Source organism: Mustela lutreola, chromosome 2 (genome assembly GCF_030435805.1).
Source record: "Mustela lutreola isolate mMusLut2 chromosome 2, mMusLut2.pri, whole genome shotgun sequence".
NCBI classification, from domain to species: domain Eukaryota; kingdom Metazoa; phylum Chordata; class Mammalia; order Carnivora; family Mustelidae; genus Mustela; species Mustela lutreola.
Window position 1 is genome coordinate 83,241,109 of NC_081291.1, and position 27,587 is coordinate 83,268,695.

A 27,587-nucleotide genomic window follows, 5' to 3' on the forward strand; every position below is an offset into this window, starting at 1 on the left:
AGCAGATCAGTTTTGGGTACTAGCTCCTCTCAGCTGGGTGCCTTGCCCAGAAGGGGGTGGGGCTGGTAGCCTGAGAAACTGGGTATTTTTCCCAGGCTTCTGGGTCACTGCTTGCCGCCTTTCAATGCTTTTTAAAAAGCACCTCGAGGAAACTTCTCATTGGCAGCTGTAGAACCTGCCAGTTCCAGGGGAAGAATCTGGGAAGGACCAAAGAATTTTCTTCCCTCTCTCTTTTTCATGGCTCATAGAAAGTGGGTTTCAGGACATTCATTTTAGACACAGGGCCAAAAGGTAGCAGTTTAAAACACGTTTTGTTCTGTTTGGATTTTTAGGCTTCAAGTAATCTGATTTCCTTGCTACTTATCATGTAAAACAATTTTAATCACATAGGTATTTTCCTGATATTTAATAGTTTGGTCCAGAGCACGACGATGTTAGCAATACCTTGCTCCCAGAATGCTGTGAGTGATAGTTCCATCTAAGAATTTCCTTAAGAAAACCATCGACTTCTCAGAACAAGAGTCTGTTCCATTTGACTTGAGTCGTTTATTCCAGATTCACAGCCATCAATTCTGGGATTTTTTTTTTCTTTTTACTGATTTGTTTAGGTCAAATAAAATGTGAGTCCCTTTTAAAGGTAAATTATATACAGATGGTTCAGTTTTTTTGTGAGCCCATGTGTATAACTGAGCCCCTTACCCATTTCAAGTGATTTTTTCCTTCTATTCTTGTTAATTATCAAAGGAATAACATCCTTATTGTTTTTAAAAAAATCCACAACACGGGACATTTTGAAAATAAAGGGCCCTCATTCCAGTGTTACTCCTACGGCACCACTCATCGTTTGTAGGCTAGCTTGAAAAACCAGAAGAGCTTTTCTGCCACGTGTGGCCATACTTCTGGAATTCTAGAATGTCAAACTGGAAAGGAACATAGAGATCATTTATTCAAGCCTTCTCAATTCCAGAGAGTAATATTTAACACAAAATGGGGAAGTAACTTGTGTGAGGTTATCATTTCAGTATACCCATGTCTTGGCCTTGAACCTAAGTGCAGGTCATCTCAGACCTTTTCTGGGATATCACACAGCTGATGAGTTTTTAATCTTTAGCCATTCACTTTTAATATTTTTTATTATTATTTTATTTACAAAAGCAAAAAATGTTCAGTGTAGAAACTCATCCATCATCTTGCCACCCACCATCAAAATGTTGGTGTATTTCCTTCCGGGCATTTTTCTGTGTCACTGTTGTACAAAAATGGGATGAGACTTCACACAATTTTGTGCACTGCCTGTTTTTCCTTAATGTATGATGAACATTATTCCATGTCACTAAACATTATTCCTTATACTCTAGATGTACCATATTTTAAGTTCCATTAACATCTGTTTAAGAAAAGCTCCAATTTTTCAACAAAAAAAAAAAGATGTTGTCTTGAACATAGCTGAATACAAAATCCTTGAATATTTTGCATGCTGTATGAGAACTCTTGAGTCCAGAAATCACAGTCGTTCTATAATTTAGAAAATTCTTGGAAAACTTTTTAGTGAATCTTTAAAACCCAGTTATATCATGTCACTAGATTAGAAATACTATAGTTAAAGTAAATAAAATCATATAACTTTAGAGAACAAATGTGTTTATCTCTGACTTGGTTAAAGATGACTTAATCATTAAGCTAATTTGCCACACCACTGTTTTATTAGCCATCTGCAAGAAGTGTTAGAGTAATCTGCCTTATTACTTGGTAGATAAAGCTTCTGCCATCCCATCATCTTTCATAATGCACGTAAAATAAATAATAATAGTAAAAATAGAAGCAGCTACTATTTATTGAGAGGATACAGCATGCCAACATTGTGCCAAGCTCTTTGCAGACACTATACTTGATCTTCACAACAGTTCAAGAAGGTAGGCTCTAGTGTTATCCCCACACTAGAGAAAAAAGAATTGTAGCTCAGAGAGGTTGAGTAACCTGCCTGAGGTGGCACAGTTAGTGAGTGGCATAATACAGACTTGAAATCAGAACTGCCTCACTCCAAAACTCAAAACTGGGCTAACCTCTCCAAAGTGATTCTGATGGATTTTTTTTCTCGTTCATTTAAATTCTTTTATGCATGGTAGTTCTTAACCTTTTGGGAATTGTGGAACCATTGGAAATCTATACTCCTTGCCTAGAAAATGGTGTATTTGAAAATAAATGCATAACTTTCCATCAAATTTCAGACATCACAATCTGTAGAGAGAGAACTTGAACAATATCCTTTGGGTCTTCACAATTGTTCAGTCATCTGAAATCATTTGCAACAAAACAAACAACCCTGTAAGAAGAACTCGTGAAATATTTATCAACTAAAATTCTGACCTTTTTACGGAAATAGAGTATTAGTAAATGGAAGCAGAGAGGGCAGAAGCACTTGCTACACATTTTACCTGTTCGTCATTTGTTTCTGGGACCAGCCAGCTCTGGAGGGGATCCCTAAAAATGTGAATACTAACACTGAATCCTAACCACAGAATAAGTCCACAAACATGCTCTCACAGCCCAGTGACTAACTCTCTAGATACTCAACACTTACTTAATGAAATACAAACTGAAAGTTTCATGTCCTTCCTGTTTAGAAGAGGTTAGGTTAAAGGAACAAAAGAAAAACATATAAATATTAGTCTGTACAACATGTTGAGAATATAAAAAGAAATCTGATGCAAAAAAATTGTGAACATATAAAACCCACACAGTGGGCTGACCATTTTCTATGCCCCCATTGTTAATGGATATAATTGAGAATAAATTGTTTTTTAGTGCATTTTTTTTCTGATCATCTCTAAACTCTATGATGCTTCCAAAGATGTTAGCTTTATAATTTATGTCAGTCAATTTATTTAACATTAGGTGGTATAGAACAAGAAAAAATTTCTGCTTAAATTTAGAAAGATAAATTACAGGTAGATAAGGCTGTTCTTTTCACCTTTCTATTTTGCTATTAGAATGACAGAGTTCACCAGATAATATACTCTAAAATCCCATTAGGAAAATGTGCTAAAAGGAATCTCCTTAAAGACAAAGAAAAACATTCTTTTTAAGGGAAGTCAGAGCAAGTAATGGGGCAGTGGGTAAGACATTAAGCACGGGTGATTTATGTGGTTGGAAATGATTTCTTAGAATGGAATGGCTAAAATTTTTTTATTTAACTTAAAATTTTTATTTTGTGAATTATTTTTTAATTAACATATAATGTATTATTTGGGTGATGGATATTAAGGAGGGCGTGTGTTGTGTGTTGTGATGAACACCAGGTGTTACATGAAACTAATGAATCATGGAGCACTACATCAAAAACAAATGAATGGCTAAAATTTAATGCTTCTGCTGTTTACCAAACTGTATTTTGAAAGTAAAAATATGGTATCGTGCCCCCCCAAAACAAATAAATACATTCTCAATTAATATTTACATGACAAACACTTACATAAAAACTGGATACCTTGATTCTTTTTCTTTTAGGATATTTATAATGTGCAACATATTTGAGAACTAAAGGCCAGCCCATGTGGAGTGGACATCTGAAGCTCTGTCTAATGTCTTCTTTCTTATTATGTCACTCTTACTGGTTTGGAATTTGGGCTTTCTTTTTGGACAGTAGGAATCTAATTCTCCCAGGGTTTAGTGTTAGGTATTCACAGAGGAACATCCATTCTTATAGGCTACTGATACGGCATTTACTGCACTGTGGGGGAAGGGGAGGGTGCCTTGACTCAGTCGATTTTACCATTTATAAACAGTCTGATGGAGGAAATTGGAAGTAATAGGCTAAATTATTAGCAGTCAGTGAATGAACTAGTATCCTACTGAGTGGTCTGAAAGAGTTGAAAGTGCTTAACTCACTGAGAGGCAATGATATTGCAATTGGGGAGGAGAAAGCTACTTTTTTCTTCATATCCAAAGGCAATTGAATATAAATGACAGAGCATAATTTTAGTCTTCTGTAGAAGTAATGGGGTCTTGAGCTCTGTGAAGCATGCCTGAAGAGAGCTTGAAAGTAGAGCAGTCAACCAAATTAAGCTGCTTCGTCTTTTAGGAACAAAAGATGATTCTGAAATTAATTTGTCTGGCAAATATTATCAGCCCACCATGGCTACTGTCCTTTAGCCCAAAAAAAAAAATTTTTTTTTCTTTTACCTTGTTACCTTTTTTTCAGAACCTTGAGTCCTAGGCCAGCCCCAGAGCAGCTTATTAGCAATGCAGAGTCTCAGGCTCTACCTCAGAGCTGCAGGGCTAGAATCTGCACTGAACAAGATGTCCAGGTGACTCGTCACTGTCTGAGAAGCTCTGGTGGAAATCAATGGAGCAATGACTGGGTAATCGCACCATTATGACCCTGATGGGCTCCCATTGAGCTCCCAAAAGTGCCTAATCTTTCTCTAAAGGCAGATATCCTCACTGGGAAATCTGACCTGCTAGTGTAGAAAAGTATAGGTTTGTAAAGTGTCTTGGGTTCCTTCCTAATGAGATTTCCTTCCCTTGCTACATTTCTTTCAAATATCTCATAGTCCCATAAAGTCTAAGCAGTAACACAATTAGGTGAGATTTGTGAATCTATGACACTTAAAAACCCCATGCTCCACACTTTACCCCAGTTTTATTCTCTTTCCCCCCAAATTATTTCTAGAATGACAAATCAGGAATTAAGTGATTTCACAATTCTCCACCTTTGCCCCCTTGCTCTCTCTGGAGGCTAGGCAGTGCTCTATCTAGGCCAAATGAGTAAAGACTCTGAAGGAGAATTATTAATAAGCTGGAGAGCATACAAGCTGGTCACTGAATGAGAGGAAGATGGTTTATACACATTAGTCACTATTAAGTACAAAACTCTAATTCACAGTTTCATAAAATGGAGAGGAACCTGGTTTCCTTTTGACACAGTTTCTATCCAGTGACAACCAACGCAGAGTAAAGGAATGCATTCCTATAAGCTGTATGAAGACTTTCAACTTATTTTTAAATTCCTTTCTCTGAGAATCTAAAGACTGTATGCTTTCTTTCTTACTGACTGACACGAGAAGATAATAGTTTGCAGAGAAATTCAGTGAAGCGGTTGATAGAATGCTTTAAAAATGTGTTTCCGAGAGTAAAGCAATAATAGTAATGTCAAAACAGCATCATCACATTCTCCATCCCACTTACACCAGCACTGGGTCTGGCACATCCATTTCTCCTCATCAGCCAGAAGAAATGGAGTAGTAGAAATCAATCCTTTATTTTACCAAATCTTATAATACAGTTCTCTCCTCTCTGCCTGTTAATAAAATATCCCCCTTGGAAGGAAGCCAGAATTTTCCTAGGCAGTTTAGACTTTCTGACATAGAGGAAAATTGGGAAAGGGAGGTAGCAAAGGAATACAGAAGTGAAAAATTAACTTTCAGGGTCAAAATTCCTATCTCAACAGATTAGTCTGATTATTTTTTAAAGCATAATGTTTTGAATTGAGTCATAAGTAATGATTTAACTGAAGTTGTGTTGTCTCCTCAACCCTCAGCAACACTAAGAAACCAAATCACGTTTTGAATTCATATTTCTCACTGATGCTAACAGAATACATGGGATCATCAAAGCCCCCAGATAGGGTGAGATCTCTCAGGCTATCAGAGGCAAGTGTTTGATAAAGAAGAGAAGGTAGGAAAAGAAAGGTTTTGCTGGGAAGATTGAAGGCAGGATTCAAAATCAAACTGAATATCCATTTGCAATGCCTTCCAAACCTACTTAGGAACTGAGTGATGGAGGTGACCACTGCAAGTGTTCAATGCCGAAGAAAGAGACTCGAATCTAAACTTCCCAGTCTCTGCTGTCTTTAAGAACAATGGCAAGTCTTTATTCCCACAGTGCCTAGCACATAGACAAGCACTTGGTTAATGTTAATTGAAGAAATGGATCAAAAGGAAGCAATCACTGTGTGGACTTCATCCTTGCTCTTTTCATACATTGAATGGGATTCCTTTTCCACACATGAGACTTAGTTGTGTAGAACTTTGGGTGCAATTGCTGGTGCAATTTTGGAAAATGCTATGCACTACTCTACCTTTCATATAGTGCTACTGAAAAGTAAAAATCAAGCTTCAGTCTGGAAAGCTCTGATTCTACTTGTCATTACTTCTATAATCCTGGGAAAGATGTTTATTCTTTTGGGCTCCTAGTTTCCTCACTCTAAAATCATCATCTTTTACATCTTGTCACACTCCAAAAACCTATAAATCTGGCCCAAAGATTTTAAGTCTACCTCTAAACAGTGTTGGAGATAAAAGACTAGGGATTGTAAGTGAAGGAGATCATAAGTTCTTTTTGGAAAAATCTCATCTAAAACTCATCTTCTTTGCTTGAAAGCAAATGAATGTAGATACTCTTTGGGGAAGCAGTACACACCAATGTAAAAGCCAAACATAGGTCTAGTTTTACAGTGTTGTAAAAAGCATATTCCATTATTTTTCATAACAACCTTATTGAGATATAATTCATATACATCCAACTCACTCATTTAAAGTATGTGTACCATTCAGTGTTTTTTTTTTTTTGTTTTTTTTTTTGTTTTTTTTTTTTTAAATATGGTCACACTGTTGTGCAGTGATCACCACTAACTTTAGGTCATTTGTACCACCCCCAAAGGAAACTTGGTTCTCACCGCTCCTCATCTCAACCCACCAACCCTAAGCAACTACAACTTTACTTTGTCTATGAATTTGCCTGTTCAGGAAATTTTGTATAAATTTTGTATAAATTGAGTCATATAATAATCATCTTTTCTGACTAGATATTGTTCACTTAACATTTTCAAGGTTTAGCTATGATGTAGCATGTATCGGTATTTCTTTTTATTGCTGAGTAATAGTCCACTACATGGATATATCATATTTCATTTTCCATTCATGAGCTGAGTAACTTTGGGGTTGTTGCACCTTTTGGCTATTATGCATAACGCTGCATTGAACAGTTATGGGCAAGTTTTTGTGTAGACGTGTGGTTTCCTCTCTCTTAGGTGTATGCATACCTAGGAGTAAAATTGCTGGGTCATATGGTAAGTTTATTTTTAACCTTTTGAAGAACTGCCAGACTGTTTTCCAATGTGCTGCAGCATTTTACATTCCTGTCAACAGGATGTAAGTGTTTCAATTTCTCCACATCCTCAACAGCAATTAATATTTTCCACTTTTGGGATTATTACTATCTTAGTAGGTATAAAGTGGTATTTTCCTGGGATTTGGAGTTCCATTTCTCTTATGGCCAAGGATGTCAAGCATTTTTGCACGTTTGTTTATTGATTATTTTTGTATCTTTTTTGGAGAAATGTCCTCTCAGATCCTTTGCCTGTTTTAAATTGTGTTGTCTTATATTACTGAATTGTTTATATAGTCTAGATACAAGTGCCTTATCAGGTAAATGATTTGCAATTTTTCTCCCATATAACCCAATGGAATATTGGGATATTCTGTTCTGTTCTTGAATGTATTTTCCCCATTTACTTTTTTAGGAGTTTTGGTATCCTAAAGAATAGGTACCTTGATCTCAATCCAAATAATTATCTATTATACAGAGACACGTAGAATCTATATTTCTAAAACATCATGACATAATGGGACCATATAAAATCATGTACAGTGTAAAATTAGCCAGTTCCTGCTGAGAGATTTTGCACCAGTGAGAAAATCAATCTCTAAGTTATGAAGAGAAATAAGTTATCAAATATATGTGACTGAAATTTCCCATAGCTTATCATTGATAGATGGCTATGGAACACCAGTATATGCCATGATTAAATAAGATCAGTTGAGAGTTTTATTCTCATCCTATTGGGATTGATAGTCATGATGATAACACAAGAATTTAAAAAAAGAAAGCTAGATATACTGTAAGATCTTTGAAAAATCATTCCTTAGAGATTTTTGGTTCTTATCTTCTATGTATTTTTCAAAGATTGAATAATTTTTCTTTACATGTTGGAAACAAAGGAGTGTAATACACATACATGTAAATGTACATGTATACATGTTTTCTTTCTTTTTAAGGATCTCTTTTACTAAAGTCGATGATATTAATTATTTATGTGCCCTCTTCAGTTAATTCATTGACGTCTTTATAAGAGCTATCCCAGGGTTAACTCATTCATTCAGCAAATAACTTTGCTGTCAACTTCAGGCCCTGGGTTAGGTTCTGGGACTAAGATGGTGGATAAAACTGACCTTGATTATGCCTCATATGGAGCTTACAGACAAAAATCAAGTAAAAATACAAATAAATGTAAAGTTACAAATTTTTTCTATGAAGATAAGGAAGAGATGCGAAGAGAGAATAATAGGAAAATCTATTTTAGACTAACAAGTCAGGGGAGTACCCTGACACATATGGAGGATTGGATATAGCTAGTCAGGGAAGGAGGAGAGCATTGCAAACAGAAGCAACAGCATGTGCAAAGGCCATGAGGCAGGAAAGAGTTTGCAAGGAAGGGGAAGAAGAAGGTCAGTAGGGTAGATAGGTAGTAAGTGAGATAGAAAATGATAGGGAACACAATCTCAGAAGAGGGCAGAAGCTAGTTCACATAAGAGGCTGTAGACCACATTAAGAAGTTTGTATTTTACTCAGAAAGTAGTCGAATCATTTTGAGGATTTTAGCAGAGGAAATGACATGTTCTGATGTAAACTTTAAAAGATCTTGTTGGCTGCTTCATAAAGATTGATGTGTGGAACTGAAGTAGAAATAGAACCAAGATGACCACTTAGGAGGTTTTTTGGCCCTGTTGGAACAGGCTGTGATGGTAACTTGGACAAAGATGGGGCAGTGGAAAACCAATAAGGTTGAATGCATTTCAGATTATTTTGAAGATATGGTGTCATGGTTAAGAGTGTGTGTTCTAAAGCCAGAGCGATTAGGTTAGAATATGAATTCCCCGCTCTCACAAACTATATGACAATGAGCAAATTGGCAATTAGCTTTTCTATTTCCTTAGTAGTAAAATAGAAATAATAACAGGAATCATCTCAGAGAGTTGTTATGAAAATCAAGTGAGTTAATAATGCTCTATATGCCTCATAAGTGTATTTGTCAAATAGTGAATGCCTTAATGTGTGGTGGGAACATTTCTCCTATTCAAAAACAGTCAACACTTGGAAGTGAACCAGACTTGTCCTGGACTGGCCATTGGATATCAAAACATTCAGTGACTCTGACTTTCCTTGGAGAGGTGGCAAATATGACAATACATATGGAGAGTGTCATCAAATAGACCATCTTTTGAATTTTACTCCCCCATTTACAAGTTGGCCATGGAAAGTTAGAAGTGTTGGCAGTTGGTGCAGTTGATTTAAGCTGAAGAATCATGGACAACTCTCAGGTTTCTGCCTTGATCACCAAATAACCTGTGGGGCCATTTCTTGAGTGAAGGAAAGTGGAAGGAAGCATGTTTCTCAAAACCTTAGCTTCCTTGGGTGGAAGTTTATGTCTTCCTCATAGGTGATGACCAGAAAAAATGCAGATAAATGCCTGGCATAGCACTTGGAATGTGGTAGATGTTTTTCTTGTCTGCTTGGTCTCTTCTCCCCTTCTTACATCAACTGTGAGAATCTCGACCACGCTGCCTAGACCTTCCATTTGTGGGTTCAGACATAAGATGGAAACAGTGAGGTCGGTGGCAGGGCAGGGCCAGCACTAAGGTGAGGTGAGCAAGACCTCACTCATTTGGACACCAAAAAATGAAGTAACCAAGATAAATATTTTAATACCATATCTCTTTTTTAAAAAATATTTTATTTATTTATTTGACAGAGATCACAAGTAGGCAGAGAGGCAGGCAGAGAGAGAGGGGGAGGCAGGCTCCCTGCTGAGCAGAGAGCCTGATGCGGGTCTCGATCCCAGGACCCTGAGATCATGATCTGAGCCGAAGGCAGAGACTTAATCCACTAAGCTACCCAGGCGCCCCAATACCATATCTTGAAAATCAAAAACAATGTAAAAAATCCGTGACGAATGAAATATTGTATGTTTAATAAAGATAGAACAAGTATTACTGTTGTCTCCTCTTGTCTTTAGCTCTAGCCCTCACTATGGCACCACGACAAACAAAGGAAAAAAGCTTCCTCTTCTGGGCCTCCAAGAGTCTTTCTCACTTCTTCTAAAGTTGGTAGCCAAGAGCCAGTCAGCAAATGTGTATACTCCGATGGTCTCTAGAGGCTAAAGAATGTGTTCCAACAGCCTATAATCCTGGGTACATTGAGGATTGGGGGCTGAGGCTTTTACTAGCCCAACCCCCAACCTCCTGCTATCAGTTGCACTGTGGGAGTTGGAGCAAGGTTCCCGGTTTCGCCCCACCTCGGTAAACGCAGACCCTTGTGACCCTGGAATTGTTGAGCAAACACAAAGTGGAATAAACCAATGCTCTATTAAACGCTGGGGTTTAAAGGTCAGCTTTGTGCTTATCGGCTGCAGGGCCTAGTTCACTACCTAGACGACTCTCAAGGTTGTTTCGCGCTTGCACTATGGACTGAGAAGATGAGCATTTTTCCTTTCAGCGTGGGTAGCTATTTGCTTTGCAAGGAGCTGTTATTGTCAGCATGAAAACATCAGGTCAGGAGCAGACTGAAGAGGAATGGAGGTAGGTCCTGGGGCAAGGAATGGTTCCTTCTGATTTTGACATAAGAAGCTGAAGGTCCATGTGCTCCATGTGGTGGCTTGTGGCTCTCAGCTCTTTCCATGAAAAACCAACCGAACATTTCCCACTGAAACGATCTGGTGATTCAGACATTGTCAGCAGGTAGATAATGAGTAATTAAAGGACAGATTTGTCAAAGCTCCTATCTGTCATGAAGAAACCGGTCAGGGAATTTTGAGCGGGCAGGTCACTTTTCCTCTAACGGAAGCTGGGTATGGGGAGCCAAATTTTAAAAAGTTCTATAAGTATTTTTATCTGAATTTAAAGAAAAAAATCTTCCTAAGTTTGAAAACGTTTTACTGCAAATGTGGCATCCCATCATAATGAACATTTATGAATGATTTGGGGTGAAGCTATGAGTAAAGAGAGTCACATGAATTATTCCGAGGCTGCTGCTGAACGCCACCTCCATGTCAATGGCACTTTAAGATTGCAACATTTGGTTTGGTGACCTTCATACCAGTTGCCTGCATGCACCTTAATCTCGCTCTCAAAAAAGCTGAGCCTGCTGTAGACTGGTCAGTTGTTTTTGTTTTGTTTCATTTTGTTTTTTAACCCAGTTTTTCATTTAACTACTACTTTAGTATGCCCGGTTTAATTTGTACAAAAGGATAAAGTTCATAATTATATAACACAGAAACCCATCTTCGAGTTTTTAGGAAAAATAAGTGCAAGCCTGTCATGAATTGAGACTGAAAATCCTCCAAGGTACATCACGTGGTACACTTTAAAGAGTAAGAGTGACGCATGCTTCAGAAAAATTGGATCTTACAAAAAATGTGATAAAGTAACTTCTTGTAAGAAGGTAATTTTCAGGCTGAAACTTATAACTAAAAGTTTAGAGGCAGAATAAATGTTGGGACAAATCAACTTTTTTGAGGGCTGCAATCTGTGAATACGGGGTCTGATGTAGATCTTGCTGTCTAGTTGCCTGTCCCTCTGCAGGAATCGCTTTTTGACTATCCCTTTATTTCTCAAGAATGAATGCAAAGACTTTCGGACTATGAGTAAATTATGCGTGGTGCCTGGGGTGCAGTTGGGCAGGATACCCATGGAACTTATTTCTTAAAGAACTAAACAACATTTTTCATGGTCTAAGTAAGAATAGAAAGTAACTAAGTTGTGATACTTTGAGGAGGTCCAGTGTCCTTCCCCCCCCCTTCCTTCCTTCTTTTCTTCCGAGGTAACTACGTGGCTCGCTAATTCTCCTCCCGCTTTCCTTCTTCTCTCCCTGCCCTCTCCTCCCTTCCTTTCTTTGCTCGGTCATTCTTATTATGTCCATTTGAGGGCTTAGAGTGTCTTATTTTTACCTCTTTAATTATTAGTTTTAAATCAAAGCAATTAGTCCAACTAAGAACCAAAAAGCCAAGTTAGTGTCTTTTCTAAACCTCCTCCTATTTGTCCAAACTTAATCCTCTCTTTTCCCTGTATTATAGTTATCACCAAAACTAGTGTTTATGTAAAAATTCTCAGTGGTAGGTGCCTCCTCCTTTGACTTAAGATGTATGTGAGATATCCTCACATATATGTTATATAATTATACACAATTGACTGACCAATATCTTGTATTTCTTAAAATGGCTAGCTCATTTTGAAAAATCTATACTTAATATCTCTAAAACAAATGTGAATAGTCACAGAATTTGTGGACAGCAACATTCAGAAAACCATTAACCTGACTCTGTTTTCAGGAGAGAATGTAAAAAATTCCACTGCAAATTATAGCTGTTAGACTAAATGTTCGTCTATTAATAAGCAGGGAGAAAAATTGAGTTACTTTCCCCGCTGGGCTAAAATATAGAACTGCTATCATTTCTCCGGTGGTGTTCTCCAACGTGGGTTACTGGGTACTGTCAGAAAGCTCATTTCTGGGGCGCCTGGGTGGCTCAGTGGGTTAAGCCGCTGCCTTCAGCTCAGGTCATGATCTCAGGGTCCTGGGATCGAGTCCCGCATCAGGCTCTCTGCTCGGCAGGGAGCCTGCTTCCTCCTCTCTCTCTCTCATTGCCTGCCTCTCTGCCTACTTGTGATCTCTCTCTGTCAAATAAATAAATAAAATCTTTAAAAAAAAAAAAAAAAAGAAAGCTCATTTCTATCGATCACCCATTGCGCGTTCCTGGGGGATGGATGGTGTGGCAGTGATAGGATATACTGAATATTCATGTGAGAGTGGCCTGCCCCGATCTCAGAAATGAGTCATGCATGTATGAACCTATGAAAACAGTTGGGATCAGGTTTAAAGCAAAGAAAACTCATTATATTGGTATCAGTGTTCACCATGTTTCTACTAAAACATGTCTGTGGGTAGCTTGTATTCAGGAATCTGAACTCATCATTTCTAAAGTACGTTTGGTCTCCTCTTGTCCTTTTTTTGCTTATTGACTGGCTTTGAAGCCACTGCTTGTTGCTTCTCTAGCCAGCCATGTGCCTTCCTATGACTCCTGTCCAATCAACTACAGAACTGCCTTGACCTTCAAACTCAGGCCATGCCTGCTTTGTCTTCCTTCTGCCTTACCTTTGTCCTTGACCTCATTTGGGCTGATTTGTTTGCCATTCTCTAAATTCGTAGCTCCTTGGCCTGTCTTTGTGTGGGCTCCTCTGTCATTTATTTTTAACTGGTGGCACATGGTCCTCCACTGTCATCTGCTAGCTTGCATTCTCCTTCCTTCTGAAAGCCAGCTGCAGAACTTTTCTTCTCTGAAAGGACCCAGAGATATTAGATTTTGTACTGAAGACTTGCTAGCTCTTGACCATTGTAATATATATTTAATCAAACAATGTGAAATTGTTGCAATCTTCCAAGGACCAAGATTTTTCTTTTTTATAGGTTTTGTAATCTTATGACAGCTGCTTAACAGGGTGTGTCTTGGTTCAGGAAATGAACTTCCAGGTTGTGGCCCTGGCACAACGGAGTGTAACCAAGTCTATTTTACTCAGGACCTGTACAGTAAGGCTGCTTCTGCATCTGACAAAACAGACCAGGGAAAGACCTGCTTATCTGTGTATTTTAGCTTTCCTAATTGATAGCATTTGTCTCCAGAAAATTATTTATATAGTTATCCCAGGTGGTCATTAATACTACCCACAGTGTAAATTTCATTTTGTTTTACCTCTTTTGGCAGTGTTTCTTTCTCAGAATTAAGCAATACCGTTTGTTTTAATGGAGCCTTTTTTGCTGTCTCAACCATTTTTAAGTGTACAGTTCAATGGTATTAAGTGCATTTATATTATGCAACCATAACTGCCATCCTTCTCCAGAACTTTTCATCTCACAAAATTGGAATACTGTACCCATAAAACAGTAACTCCCCATCTCCCCTCTTGCCAGCCCCTGGCAGCCAACATCCTACTCTGTGCCGCTATGAATTAAACTACTCTAAGTACCTCACATAAATAGGGGTATCTGGGCGGCTCAGTGGATTAAGTCTCTGCCTTCGGCTCAGATCATGATCTCAGGGTCCTGGGATCGAGACCCGCATCAGGCTCTCTGCTCAGCAGGGAGCCTGCTTCCCCCTCTCTCTCTGCCTGCCTCTCTGCCTACTTGTGATCTCTCTCTCAAATAAATAAATAAATAAAATCTTTAAAATAAAATAAACTACTCTAAGTACCTTGCATAAATAGAATCACACAGTATTTCTCTTTTTGTGACTGACTTATTTAAGGTAGCATCATCTCTTAAAGTTTCATTCATTTTGTACCATGTGTCAGAATTTCCTTCCTATTTAAGGCTAAATAGTGTTCAACCAATGGACACTTTTTAAAGAACTTTGCAACAGCATTTTGACCCATGACTAGTGTTTATATGCATTTATGCTGGTTATTTCATATATGCAAGTATTTTTAAAATAGTTGTTAGCTTATACCCTTGTCTTTTTGGTGGTCCCTGAAATTAGATTGTAATAGTATTAATCAGATTTTCCTTAAATTCTCCAGGTCACCAAAAACATTCATAATTACATATAGGAAAAGATATATCTTTTATATTTTTTACATCAAAAGAGAAAAGACTTTCCAAAAACAAATAAAATTGCTATTTCCATCACCAAAATACAGATTTAATTAATCACTTGTCAGCATTAGACACATTTCAGACATTTACAAATATTAAAAATAATTTTTAAATATACAATAAAATTTTCATTATTAAAGTGATCATATTACAAAACATTTGGAGAACAGGCATTAGAAAAAATAATTTATGATTCCATCTCCCAAATAGAATTTTAGTGTCTTTTTCTCCAAGTCTTTTTAGCCTACACATATTTTTATTACAGGATTTTAATTGTGGTATGTTAGACATGCCCTTAATACTTTAAACCAGAGAGAGCTGCAAAAAGAATATGAACACTCATTTGACTAAACTCAAAAGCATGTTGGGCAGCACTATGGGAAGAGCACAATTCATGTGTTGGGTTTGTTGGTTTTTTTTTTTTAAGCATGTCATTACAGCAAGCTTGTTTTTATTTTTGTTTTTTAAGATATTATTTATTTATTTGACAGAATGAGAGAGAGGAAGAGCACAAGTAGGGAGAATGGCCGGCAGAGGGAGAAGCAGACCCCCCTCTGAGCAAGGGGCCCAATCCGGGACTTGATCCCAGGACCCCAGGATCATGACGTGAGCCAAAGGCAAACGCTTAATAACTGACTTGAGTCGTCCAGGCGCCCACAGTTAATTCATATTTTGACACCAAGGTTCTGCTGGTCTCTGTGATTAGGGATGACTGGGTGAGCAGTGGGCGTACTCTGGTAACCTCATCAGAGCTGGTAGGAGCCGTGTTGAAATTGGTCATATTTATGGAAAAGAGATCTGTTGCTGGGAAGAAGGATGGAAACAGGGAAAAGCAGAGTTGAAAGATGGAGACCCTGTGGGCGCCCTGGCAAACCTGGCTCTGCATTTCGTCCTCAGAATTTGAGGATGTCTCACTATCCTTCCACTAAAGCCCCTTTTTGATTAGCTTTGAAAACTGGGGCTCCGAGTCTCATCAGTGAAAGAGACCTGAATAATCTGCCTTGCTTTGACTTATTTATGCCCTGTTTGGGTTGTCTGAATGATATACTAGCTTGATACTCTTCAAGCTGATACTACTACTCTTCCGTGAAATTTCACCCAGCAAGCCAACAGGTATAGTTTCCCCTATGGCTCTATGACTGGCATTTAGTAGGTGCTTAATAAATGCTTACTGAATAAAGTAGTCTTAATGACAAAAATTCTCTTCCCTTGAAACCTGTAGTAGTCTTGTTGGGCATCAAGAAGCAACTATTTGTCTCTTTGTATTTCAAAATCCTGTGATACCATTCAGGTGACCACTGAAATATGAATCCTTTTTTCCCCACCTCTTCCCATTTGCAGAGCACTGACTACTGACAGGTTCTCATGGCTTTCACTGGTGATTTATCATCTAATCGCTGTCCATCACTTCCCCTTCAGGACTCAGTCTTTAGAGTGCTGGTGTATAGTGCTTTAAATTTATATTAAGGGGGACTACCATCATTCTTCCTAAGGAAAGGGTCCTCATGTTACTGACTATACACAGGATAAGTCAAAGTCAAGTGGAAGAAGTAAAGCTATCCCTGTGTCATAATGGTTATTTAACAAAGATTTTTTTAACTGACAGCTGGTAATTGAACTTAAAATTAATGTATTAACAGGACAAGATAAAACAAAAAGCATTCCCTCTGAGGTCAAGCTTCCCCCCGTCACTGCAAAGAAAGGTGTAGGATGAGAAAGCTCTGTCTAGGTTTACTAAAGTTCACTTAGACCAGCTGAGTTGCTGAGATCACTTCAAGTTCAGGATTGAATGCATTTTTTTTTCTTTATTTAATGGTTAAATCTAGTTAATTGTTGCAGAGTGGTAGATTGTATAGGATATTTAATAATACATAAAATGAGTCAATAAGTTTTTCTCATAGTAATGTATTATAATTTATAACATTTATTAAATGCTTCAGATTTCCTCTTGATTGAAAAAAAAGCAGTTGTTTGAAATTCCATTGATTTGAGTTGAAAAGTAATTGGAAAGGGGATGCTATGCTTGCTAATTTTCTACTTAAAATACATGTTGCTAAAAGTTTCATCTACCTTTGTTTTAAAATTGATTTCTTATAAAAAGGAGAGGCAATATTTGCATAATTGTGTTTCCTATGATCATGAGAGACTGAAAGTTGCAAAAAATACTTTTCAAAGAGAACAATATATCAGGCATTTGCAGGAATGCTAGAATGCCTTCAGTATATGTTGAACTGTTACTTATTCCCTTTATGAAAATGGGGGTGTAATTAATATTATATAATATTATTATTTATTATTTGTATACTTTTAATTACTTGTAAATTATTATAATTTACTTATAATACTTATTCTTTATTTATAATTATTGCTATGCACAGATGGCCCAAAAGATTCACTGTACCACTACGCTATTTTATAAGTCCAGGAAATATCACCATCATGACCTCAGACTTTGATTAAGATCAGAGGAGAGGGAAATGGTGGAGGAAGGAAGAGACAATGAAGGAGGAGACTACAATCTATGAATTCTGGGTTACCCTAAGTATGACTGTGCCTTCTTGGCTCTAAAAGATCATGCTGTTCAGGAAATTCTGGGTTATAATTAAGGGACCCTTCAGTAAAACAGTCTGGAACCATCAGTTTAATCTCTTGATATTTATCTGTTTGCCGTATTAGATAACAAAAATCCCTTTCTTCCCCAAAAAACCTTTCTTCCCCAAATACGCTTTTTCTTATGAATATATGCATGTCTCACCAATTAGAGTATTAGCTCCCTAAGGGAAGATACTACAGAAGATGGGTTTGTAAAGAATAGTTCTACCTTCTAACACTTAACTTCCTGTTGGGTGAGAAAAAAAAAAGAAAAGGGAAAAAACCACCTACCGAGATAACTAAAAACTGAAAAAGTATGTTCCAAGTGTCCATAGGGATTGGTAGAGTTTATCCATTTGTGTAAACATGTTTAATCTACAAGAAGTAGTGGGTATCTCCAGCTCTTTTTTTTTATATATAATTTTTTATTTTTTATAAACATATATTTTTATCCCCAGGGGTACAGGTGATGCAACATGGGGGCTTAAGTGGGTAGGAGAAGAATCAGTGAAACAAGATGGGATTGGGAGGGAGACAAACCATAAGTGACTCTTAATCTCACAAAACAAACTGAGGGTTGCTGGGGGGAGGGGGTTTGGGAGAAGGGGGTGGGATTATGGACATTGGGGAGGGTATGTGCTTTGGTATCTCCAGCTCTTATAGGTGCTCAACTTCCTCAGGTTGAGGCTCTGCATCACTCTGACCTTTGCCTCTATCCTTGCTCCTTCTCTTGACTTTTCTGCCTCTCTGCCTTTTAAGGACCCCCGTGATTATACTGGGCTCATCCAGCTAATGCAGGACAAGCTCTCCATCTCGAAATCCTTACCTTATTCACATCTGTAAAGTTCCTTTTGCCATGTAATGTAACAAATTCACAGGTTCCAGGATGAAGGTGTGGACACCTCTGGGGGCCACTATTCAACCTCCCACAGCCATATTCTATTTCCCAGAACCCCAGATACCACCCAGTAAATATTTGCTGAATATTATTGAAAAATTGGATTAGTTTTAGCAAAGCTCTCTGAATTATGTCCCCAAAGGAGAAATGGACTTCTGAAATCATCCTTGCTGTAGGCTTTGCAGGAATTTTCAAGAGTGTAAGTTTTCTTGAGGAAAGTCTTTCTAAAGTGGGTAGTGATATGAAATGATAGCTTAGCAGAAGAGAATGCATTTCTGCAGAAACACACATCCTTCCCTCAATAATCACTGAGCAAGCTGACATCCCTCCAGACCTCTTCCTGTGTTGGGATTGTTTTATTGTGGCCGGACTTTGAGTGGGAGGAAAGTGGGGGTTGGCAGAGCTGAGCGGAAAAAGGCCAGAGTGGAAGGAGCAGAGAAGGAATTAGCCAGATCTGATGCAGAGGTGGCTTCTGGGATGATTCTTTCTAGAAGCAAAGGTGGTTTGTGAGACACCCACTCCACCATTGCCCTCTGAGATAGAGCTGTAAAATTAGAGGGATCGACACAAAAAGGCAGACTTCATTTCCTTAGGTCATATCCAATGGGTCCAGCTTCTTGTTTTTCTTGTCAATCATTGTTTTGTTCTCATCTTTTATAAAATAAATTTTACTCTGATGTGTGTTGTAGAAAATAAAAATTACCTACTCTAGGGGCACGCGGGTGGCTCAGTGGGCGAAAGCCTTTGTCTTCAGCTTGGGTCATGATTTCAGAGTCCTGGGATCGAGCCCCGCATCGATCTGCCTACCCTTCCTCTCTCTGCCTACCTGTGGTCTCTGTCTGTCAAATAAATAAATAAAATCTTAAAAAAAAATTACCTACTCTAATATCCAGAGATAGTCACTGTAACATTTTAGGCTATTTTCCTCCAATTTTTTTCTCTGTATATATTGTTATGTTACAGAATCAGGACCAAACTCTAGATACAGTTGTATATCTTACCTATGTTCATTCAATGGGTAGCATTTTCTCATGGCGTTAAATATTCTTCAAAATGTGATTATTTAATGACTGTGTAGTATGGGACTTTGGGATGTACAACTGTAGCTGACTGTTTCTGCTTCCTCCCAGAGTGATGCAGCCTTGCATTTCATCTTTTGCAATCTTCTTACTTGCTTTAACATGGTAGTAGATGCAGTCAAAGGATGTGAGCATGTTTATAGTTCTTCTTAGATGTGGCCCAAAAGTAATAATCTACACTTATACTGGCAGTGTATCAGTGTTGTCTCTCCACACACTTGACAGCATTAAGCATTAATTGTTTAAAAATTTTTTGAATGCTTGTTGGATGTTTATAATAATTCTTTTGTAACATGTTTATCTATCTTCTTTGTCCATTTATTAATTGAGGTGTTAATATTTTGCTTATGTACCATATTAAAGATTCTTTATATATCTTAGCTCTGGAAGTTATTTTCCTAGTTGGGTGTTTTCCTTTTAATTTTGCATATTGTACTGATAATATGACTTTTTTCATGTTTAATTACTGCAGTCAGATCTGTCATTGCTTTCTGACTTGTGTTTGAAAATTCTTTTCTTGGCCCAATATGTAATAAATAACTACCTAGATTTTTCATGATCCTTTATAACTTGATTTTCTCAATTTAATATATAACTCATCTATAATTTAGTTTAACATATTATATGAGGTAGAGATATAATTTTTATTTATTTCAATAGGTATTTCAACACTATTTATTGAATAATTCCTTTTATCTTGAGTTGTAATTAAATCTATCCTTAATTAAATTGGCATATACATACACATAAACATCTGGGCTCTCTGTTCTTTTAAATTTTTTTACTGTTGATTATTATAGTAGAATCATACTGTATTTTGTATAGTGCATTTCCATTTCTGATATGGCATACCCTAACTCCTTCATTATGCTGTGTTTTTAAATGTGCCTTAGAGATTATCATCTGAGCATTCTTCAAGGTGAATGTTGGAATTAATTTTTGATTAAAAATATCCTGGAGTATTCTGCATGGAATTATATGCATACTCTGAGTTATTCTGAAAGAGTTGCATCTTTACAATTTTCAATGATTTCACAATATGCCTCTGTTTTTTCAAGTCATATTTGATGTGATAGAAAAATCATTTCTTCATACAAATCCTTCTTATTTTTAAAGGTTATCCATAGGTATTATATACCATTTATTTAATTATATTTAGGATTTTATCTATTGTTTTCTAATTGGTAATTAGTATGATATAAAAGATAAATTTTTATATTTTGTTTTATTCTGTTTATTAATAATTATTTCGTTACCTAGTTCTTTTTAGTTTTCTTAATAAACAATATACTCTACCAAAAAATGATTCCATTACCTTTCTAAAGAATATACCTCTTGTTTCAGAATTATATCTTATAGCATGAGCTGGAATTTCCACAGCAGTATTAAATACACTTATCAGTATTCCATTCTTTTCTTGTTTCTGGCTTTTTCATGGTTTTTTCCAACCATGCTAAGTAATTTTATCTCATTCCTAATATGCTCCAGGTAGTTTTTTAACCAAGAAGCGTTTTGAAATATTATAAAATGCCTAAGATTTATTTTGGTAAATTATCATTTATGAGGAAAACCTAACATGGAAACTAGAATATAGGCTTTATGGCCTGACATCCATGGGCTCAAATTACACCCCTTCCCTTAAAAGTGTGTAACCTTAAGCAAGATATTTGTCCTCTCCTAATTTCAGCTTTTTGTGCCATAATATGAGGGAAATAATATAAATATCTTTTGAGACTATTGTGAATATCCAGTGGGAGTTGTTTGCAATTCACCAGACTTAATATATAGTATCATATTAAAAAAGTATTGTGTAATTTTTGCCTTTGATCTATTAAAATGGTATACTAAAATCACAAATTTTTCTAATATTTAGTCATCTTTTTGTTCTTGGAGTAAAGCCTAGTTGGTCACAATGAAATGTTTTCATAACTCATTGTTGCTTTCAATATTTGTTTAAGATTATTGCATCAATTTGCATAAGTTGGTCTTAAGTTGAATTTTTATGCTGTCTTGTTAGTTTTTACATCAAAATGATGTTAATTTCAGATAATGTTTGGGAAGTTTTTATTCTTTTCTGTGCTGTGGGAATTATATTTTCCTTGAGAATTTTAAAGAGGTTTCCTGTGGAATTTTTTATGCTTCGATTATTTTTTGAACCAGATAATGCCTTCGTAAGTTTTTAGATTTTTTTTTCCCTATGTGCTGGTGTTGTTTCTCTAATTATTTATTCAGTATGCCTGTTTCTTGTGTGGATTTTGGTAATTCAGATTATAGGTCAGATTTGTCCTTTTGTTAGATTTTTAAAATAAAAAGCATGGAATTGAATATAGTATTCTCTCATAATTTCTAAGATTTTTCTATCTGTGTTTCTCTCTCTTTTTCTTAGTTTAACATAATATCCTAGTGATTAGACCCTAATTTTTATATACTTCTGATTCTGCCACCTCAAAAGTAGTCATCGGTAGTCAGAGATCATTTGAGTGCCTCAAAGGCCATCCTTAAGAGAGTGGTTGGCATCCATTATAGCAGTGTCATTCCAAGGTTGTGACCTGTTGCAGATGAGCCTGCCTGGGTTCATAGCCCAGCTCCACCACTGACAACTCAGCGAGTTACTCAGACTTTTCATGTTATAGTTTCCTCATCAGAGTGTGAGGTTATGAGGCTTTGGAAACAGTGCCCGGCACGTCGGAAGTAGCTTTTAGCTATTATCAATATTACATTTAATATTAAACATTGGGGTAGCTCTCAAGGTCACAGTGTATAGATACAGTGGTTAAGTGGAAAATTCTAAGAAAAATTGAACATGAAAATAGTCTTATCTGTGATGTTTGCAGGGGTGCCCAGCCTTTAGAGGAACCAGAGTCTCAAAATAAAAGTCACTCCAGGTATTTGAAGAAAAAAAATAAAACAGACCATGTAGTTACAGTTAATCTGTTCAGAATCCTCACTGGTAGAAAAACAGAAGTTCTTCACATGCTTCACCCATCCCTGTGGATCCCTACATATCTTCTGAGAGCTGTATTCCAAAAGTCAGAGATAAAGGCGTTTTCTTGAGGGAGCAAGCAATTCACAGGAACAACTCAAGTATTATTAGCTGAGGATGGGGGGGGCGGCTATTAGATAAGCTGTGTGTGGAGAGGATTTTTCAATGATGCAAAATATGTATGTTTATTTCTGGCTGGCATAGGAAGGACACACCTAATCGTAACGGCAACAGGCGAAGGTGTAGTTTTGCTTCCTCACAGTTGTCGCGTAGGCAGGTGAGGTGATAAATTATAAACAGGTGATTCCAGGGCATGTGGGAATTGTACTGTGCTTACGTATCATTTATTCGATGATCTTCTCTAGGAGTGCTTTGCTTCTTGGAAGACTTTATCTTAACCGGGCTACTTGCAGCATTCTCTGGTGCCTCCCCAAAGGAGAGGCTTTCATCACATCAGTGTGCTTCCATGGCTTTCAGGATGAAGTTCGAACATCGTAGCAGATACAGAGGGCCCCTCTGCGTCCATATCCTACCACCGTGTTCTTTGCCATTCCTTCCTCTTCACACTGTTGACCACTGTGGCAGACACACATCTCAGATGGTCCCCAAGGTGCCCATCTCCTGCGAGTATGATGAGACTGTCTCTCTTTTGACTACTTTCCAGAAAACTCCCTCTTAGCCAAATGAAGAGAGAGATTCTCCTGCTGGTCTTGAAGAAGCAAACTGCTGTGTGGTGGAGAGGACCACATGGCAGAGGATGGCAGGGTGCCGTTAGGGGCTGAGAGCAGCTGTCAGCTGACAGCCGGTAGGAAAACATGGCCCTCAGTCCTGCAAGGCAAGGAACTAAATTCCGCCAACAACCAGTGAGCTCAAAAGGGACCCCCAGGCCTCAGATGACTTGATCACCCCAGCACCCCCTTGATTTCCACCTGAGCAAAGGGCCAAGCCAACCTCAGCCATGAGACTGACCCATGGAAGCATTAGATGATGGGTATTGTCGCTTTAAGGGGCTGAGTTTGTGGGAAGTTGTGCAGCAAGAGCAAAGTAATGTGGTCAGTCAACGATTATCTTTGTCCTTACCCCTCCCCCCCCATTTCCCTTAGTACGGCTGCATTCTGTGTGTCCCCAGCCAAGGCTCAGTCACCATCTCTTCCACCTCCCAAGAATTGTCATCCCCTCCTGTGTGGAAGAAAATTATTCTTTAATTCTGAAATCATGCTCTAGATATGGTCCTTGTCTCTTTGGATTATTTTTATCCATAACAGCTTCATATTCTGTTTTTATATTCTGTTTTTATATTCTGTTAGATGAATGTAACTGCAAATATGTTATGAATTAGTTATTTCACTTTCTTCAAAACTCAATATATCCAAATCCATATCTGAAAGAGTGAATTCATTGTCACATTCAGACTGGGTCTCGGAACAAGCATGAATTAAGTCGTGTGAGAACTATAATGGCTCCTGGGAGGGTGGTCTGTAATGGCAGGCTATGAAGACTCACCCTTGGCCCTCTCAAGATACTGTTTTTTAATCAATAATATTGGTGAGGATTATAGATTGCATATTTATCAAAGTCGTGGTTGTCATGAAGCCTGGAAGCGTGGCACAGGCTTTGAATCGCAGAATTGCGATCCAAAAGGATCATTTCAGGTTGGAATGATAGGCCAGCTCTAACAAGATGAACTTTATGTGAATACGTATAAAGTCCTATAGTAAAGGGATAAAAAAAATCAATCTTGAAACTAAGGATGGGGTAAAACAGACAGCATATGCAAAAATATTTAGATTAGTTGTTTACAAGCTAATGTAAATCAGTGGCATATCAGTGCTTGAAGCAGAGCTTATTTGAATCATGAAGTTAATTTTAGATTCTATTAATTGAACTACTGTGTCTAGGACAAGAAGAATAGTCCTCCTCTGTTCCACATGAGTCACACCACTCCTGGAGGGTGGTTCTGGGTACCTCCTTCAGTGGGGTCATAGACAAACTGGAATTTCTCCATTGGGCAGGGACCATATGGGAGACTGGTGAGCAGATTTTGAGTACATGAGTACAATATTGTGGAATAATTTGAGTTGTGGGTATTTTGTCTGTGAAAGAAAAGATATCTAAGGGATCAGACTTCTTTCTTATGACTTTGGTGAATTAAAATTACGGGGAAAATCAATTTTTTAAAATTTTATTAAACAAGTAATTACAAACATGTACTTAATAACAAAATAGACTTAGTAGCCTTTGGGAATTACTGAGCCCACTATCCCTGAGCTGTACAAACAAAGGTTAGCAGATTTGTGAAGAGGTCTTTTGCATGCATTGCCACAATGAGACAACCATGGACCAAAAGACACTAACACATACAGGGGCAAGAAAGTTTCATTACCGGTAAAGAATATAGAAACTTAAGTATATGGTTTCATATACCACAGCATAATTCCAGGCAGAGGATTGGCTCCCCCAGCTTGCCCAAAGTTCCCCAAGCATGGATGTCCACTCCTAAATTCAGCCACCCAGCTGGAATGCAGATTCCTCTAGGTGTGAGAAACTGCCTGTAGCAGAGGCTGGTAGTGCCCCACGCACGTCCCTTTTCGTCCAGCTGCTGTCGGTGCTGGCTGCCGGCTTCTCCCATCTGCATCCTTCCCTTTAAAATCGCCCTTGACTGGTAACATCTGTCATATCCAAAGATGCCTGGGAGGGTATAACACCCATCCCTGGTGTTGGCCAATAACTGACTGGTGCAGAGATACAAAGGCTCAGTCCCTGGTGTCCATGCAGGACATCTTCCATGGAGCAATTTACACTCCAGGGTTCCTAGTGGGATCAGGCTAGACTTCTCCTGACACCACATCTCTCTTGCCCTTCCCCTCTGCCCTCTCATGCAGGGCTCCCTTGTACATTCCCCCCTGAGGGCCCTGACATGCACAGGCATTATCATCTCAGGCTAAGCTTTGCTTCTAAGGCTCCTTATCTGAGCTGCCACTTCTGCCTTTCTGTGAGCATTTATAACCTCTTGCCCCTTTGCCGATAGGAGCTTCTGCCTTTTCATCTACCCTCTAACCCAGGGCTGGTAACTGGGCCAAGATATCATCCTCTGTGTTTATATTATGGGACTGAATGAAGAGGAGGTCATTTTGCCAGAAGCATCCCCAGCAGGCATGTCTGAGGACCTCTCCAGCAACACTGGAAGAGAGTGTTCTGAGAGCTCAGCCCACCTCAGCATCAGCGATTCTGTTCTTCTCATAAATCTGCTACATTCCTCCAAGCACACAGTAGGTGCACACACATGCACACACACACACACACACACACACACATACACACACACACACTCATGCACACAACTTCCCTCTGCCCACGCCTATCCTGTCTCCTTTGCCTCTGATGAACGCAACACTACCTCGTGGAAATGAGAGATTCGAGGCTCTGCATACCCAACAACAGTGTTGTCCAACTGTTGTCAGATTAGAGAATCTGACGACCAGTTAGTATGTATCTCCCTTTCTTGTTTTAACTGCGTATGTTTCTGCTTCTGTGTTCTTTTCTCCAAACACCCTACTTGTAATGAGCACCTGACTGACCTCCAGTCATGTAAGGTGGCTTGCAGGAGAGAAGGAAGAAGAGCTTGGCGTGGGGGCAAGAGGCCTGGTTTGGGGTATAGATGGAGGAACTCAGTTCCTGACTCTGGCATTCAGTGGGACAGCTATGTGGCCTTCCAGTCACTTAACCTTTCTTATAATCTCATTTCTTCTTGTATGAGGTGAATGGAATGGGCTTGCCCTACCTAACAGGCTCATGAAGACCAAGTGTGATAGAGCATCCCACGATATTATAAAGCCCTTGATAAACACGAGACATCATTCAGATACCATTTTAAATGCAAGACTGCCCATTAAGAGCTTCCGAAGTAGTAGGAGACCTGAGACACAAGCACACGCAGAAACTGTTGAAGGTGGGGATAATCAACATTACCAGGGAGGGACAAAGTTGCATAGGAGTTCAGAGGAAGGTGAACCCATTTGTTCTTTGGGCTCAAACCTGTTCATCTTCTTCTTTGTATTTCCTATCTGGCTTGGGGCTTGTAAACAGCAGGACCTTTGCGTAAAAACTGGGAAGTCACAAAAATCTCTTACCCCTAAAAAACAACAACAACAACAAAAACAAACAAAAAACTCTTATCCCTTTGTATGCTTAATGGAGAAAAAAGCCATGTCCGTCATCTCTCTCCCTCCCTCTGTCTGTCTATCTATCTAACTGATACAAGGACTAAGTAAACTCTTCAGAATCAATCCTCTGCAATGACTTTAGTGTGTCTATTTTCCAATGGATTTTACTACATCAGCCATATCTGAGAGCTGAAATTTGTGCATATATATCTGCTTTTTCAGGAATGATTGGCTGATTCTTTTATCATAATGCTTGCCGGTCTACATTATTATTACAATATGTAGAGTGCCCAGAGCAGCTTAGAGCAGCGGGAGAGAGAAAGTTACAGGGAGGTGATCTTCCAGTCCACCCAGCCTGCCCATGACAGAAACACGCTGCTGCGTGCTCTGCTTCCATTCCTGGGCCCACGTAACTCATTCTTTCCTCTCTTGCTTTGTCAGCATTTTGGGGACTGGTTTGTTTTAAGTTCCTAAGTGGCTGTGGCTAGGGCTGAACTCTGCCTTCTGGCCTCAGACTATGGGAAGGCCTCAATCCCCTTGGCTCCTTGTCACAAACACGCCAAGCTCATGTCATGTGCGAGGCGTATGCTAAATGTTTAGAGTTACCAAATTACAGGGAAAAGAAATGTTCATCTCCACATGGGCATGCACATCTTGGGGTTTTGGTGTGGCTCTGTGCTACCTGTTTCTGTCCTTCGTCTCCTAGACCTCATTCCTGCCCTTGGCACAGCTGATTAGGACCCTGCTCATTTCTCTCCATTGGCTTCCTTTGACCTTTCTGTTTATTTCCTCTTCTGTCCCTCTGCCCACACCTATCCTGTCTCCTTTGCCTCACTTTGCCTAAGTGGCCTTCAAGATTTTCTAGTATTCTGATTGTCTCTTCCCCTTCTGTCAATGCAGTGTTTTAAGTTTACCATTTCTAGTCCCAAACTCTGTTCTCTCTCCCTTCCCCCTTGCTTGCAATGGCACCAGGCATCTAATCAACCTGCAGAAACCTCCAGGTCACTACCAACTTCCTCTCCCCACCATCCAGTTGGTTTTCAGTGTAAGGTTCTCCCCATCCATCACTATCCCACAGCCTCCATCCCAGGCCTAGCCTATTCCAACATCTTGGCTACCTCTACCCATTTTATTTATTTATTTTTTCTAAAAGCCAAATCTGAACATGCCAC

General features: G+C 38.5%; 1 protein-coding gene across 12 annotated transcripts in view; it reads left to right on the forward strand.

Moving 5' to 3' along the window:
• Positions 1-27,587, forward strand: part of THRB (thyroid hormone receptor beta) — a 384,236-nt gene that overhangs the window by 28,487 nt on the left and 328,162 nt on the right. For 3 of the 12 annotated variants that reach the window (XM_059162473.1, XM_059162474.1, XM_059162475.1), the window contains exon 1: positions 6,586-10,637. The exons of the other annotated variants lie outside the window; for them this stretch is intronic. The gene's annotated coding sequence lies outside the window, so the exon portion shown is untranslated. Of the gene's footprint in view, positions 1-6,585; positions 10,638-27,587 lie in introns of those variants that run through there. 12 annotated transcript variants of the gene reach the window in all.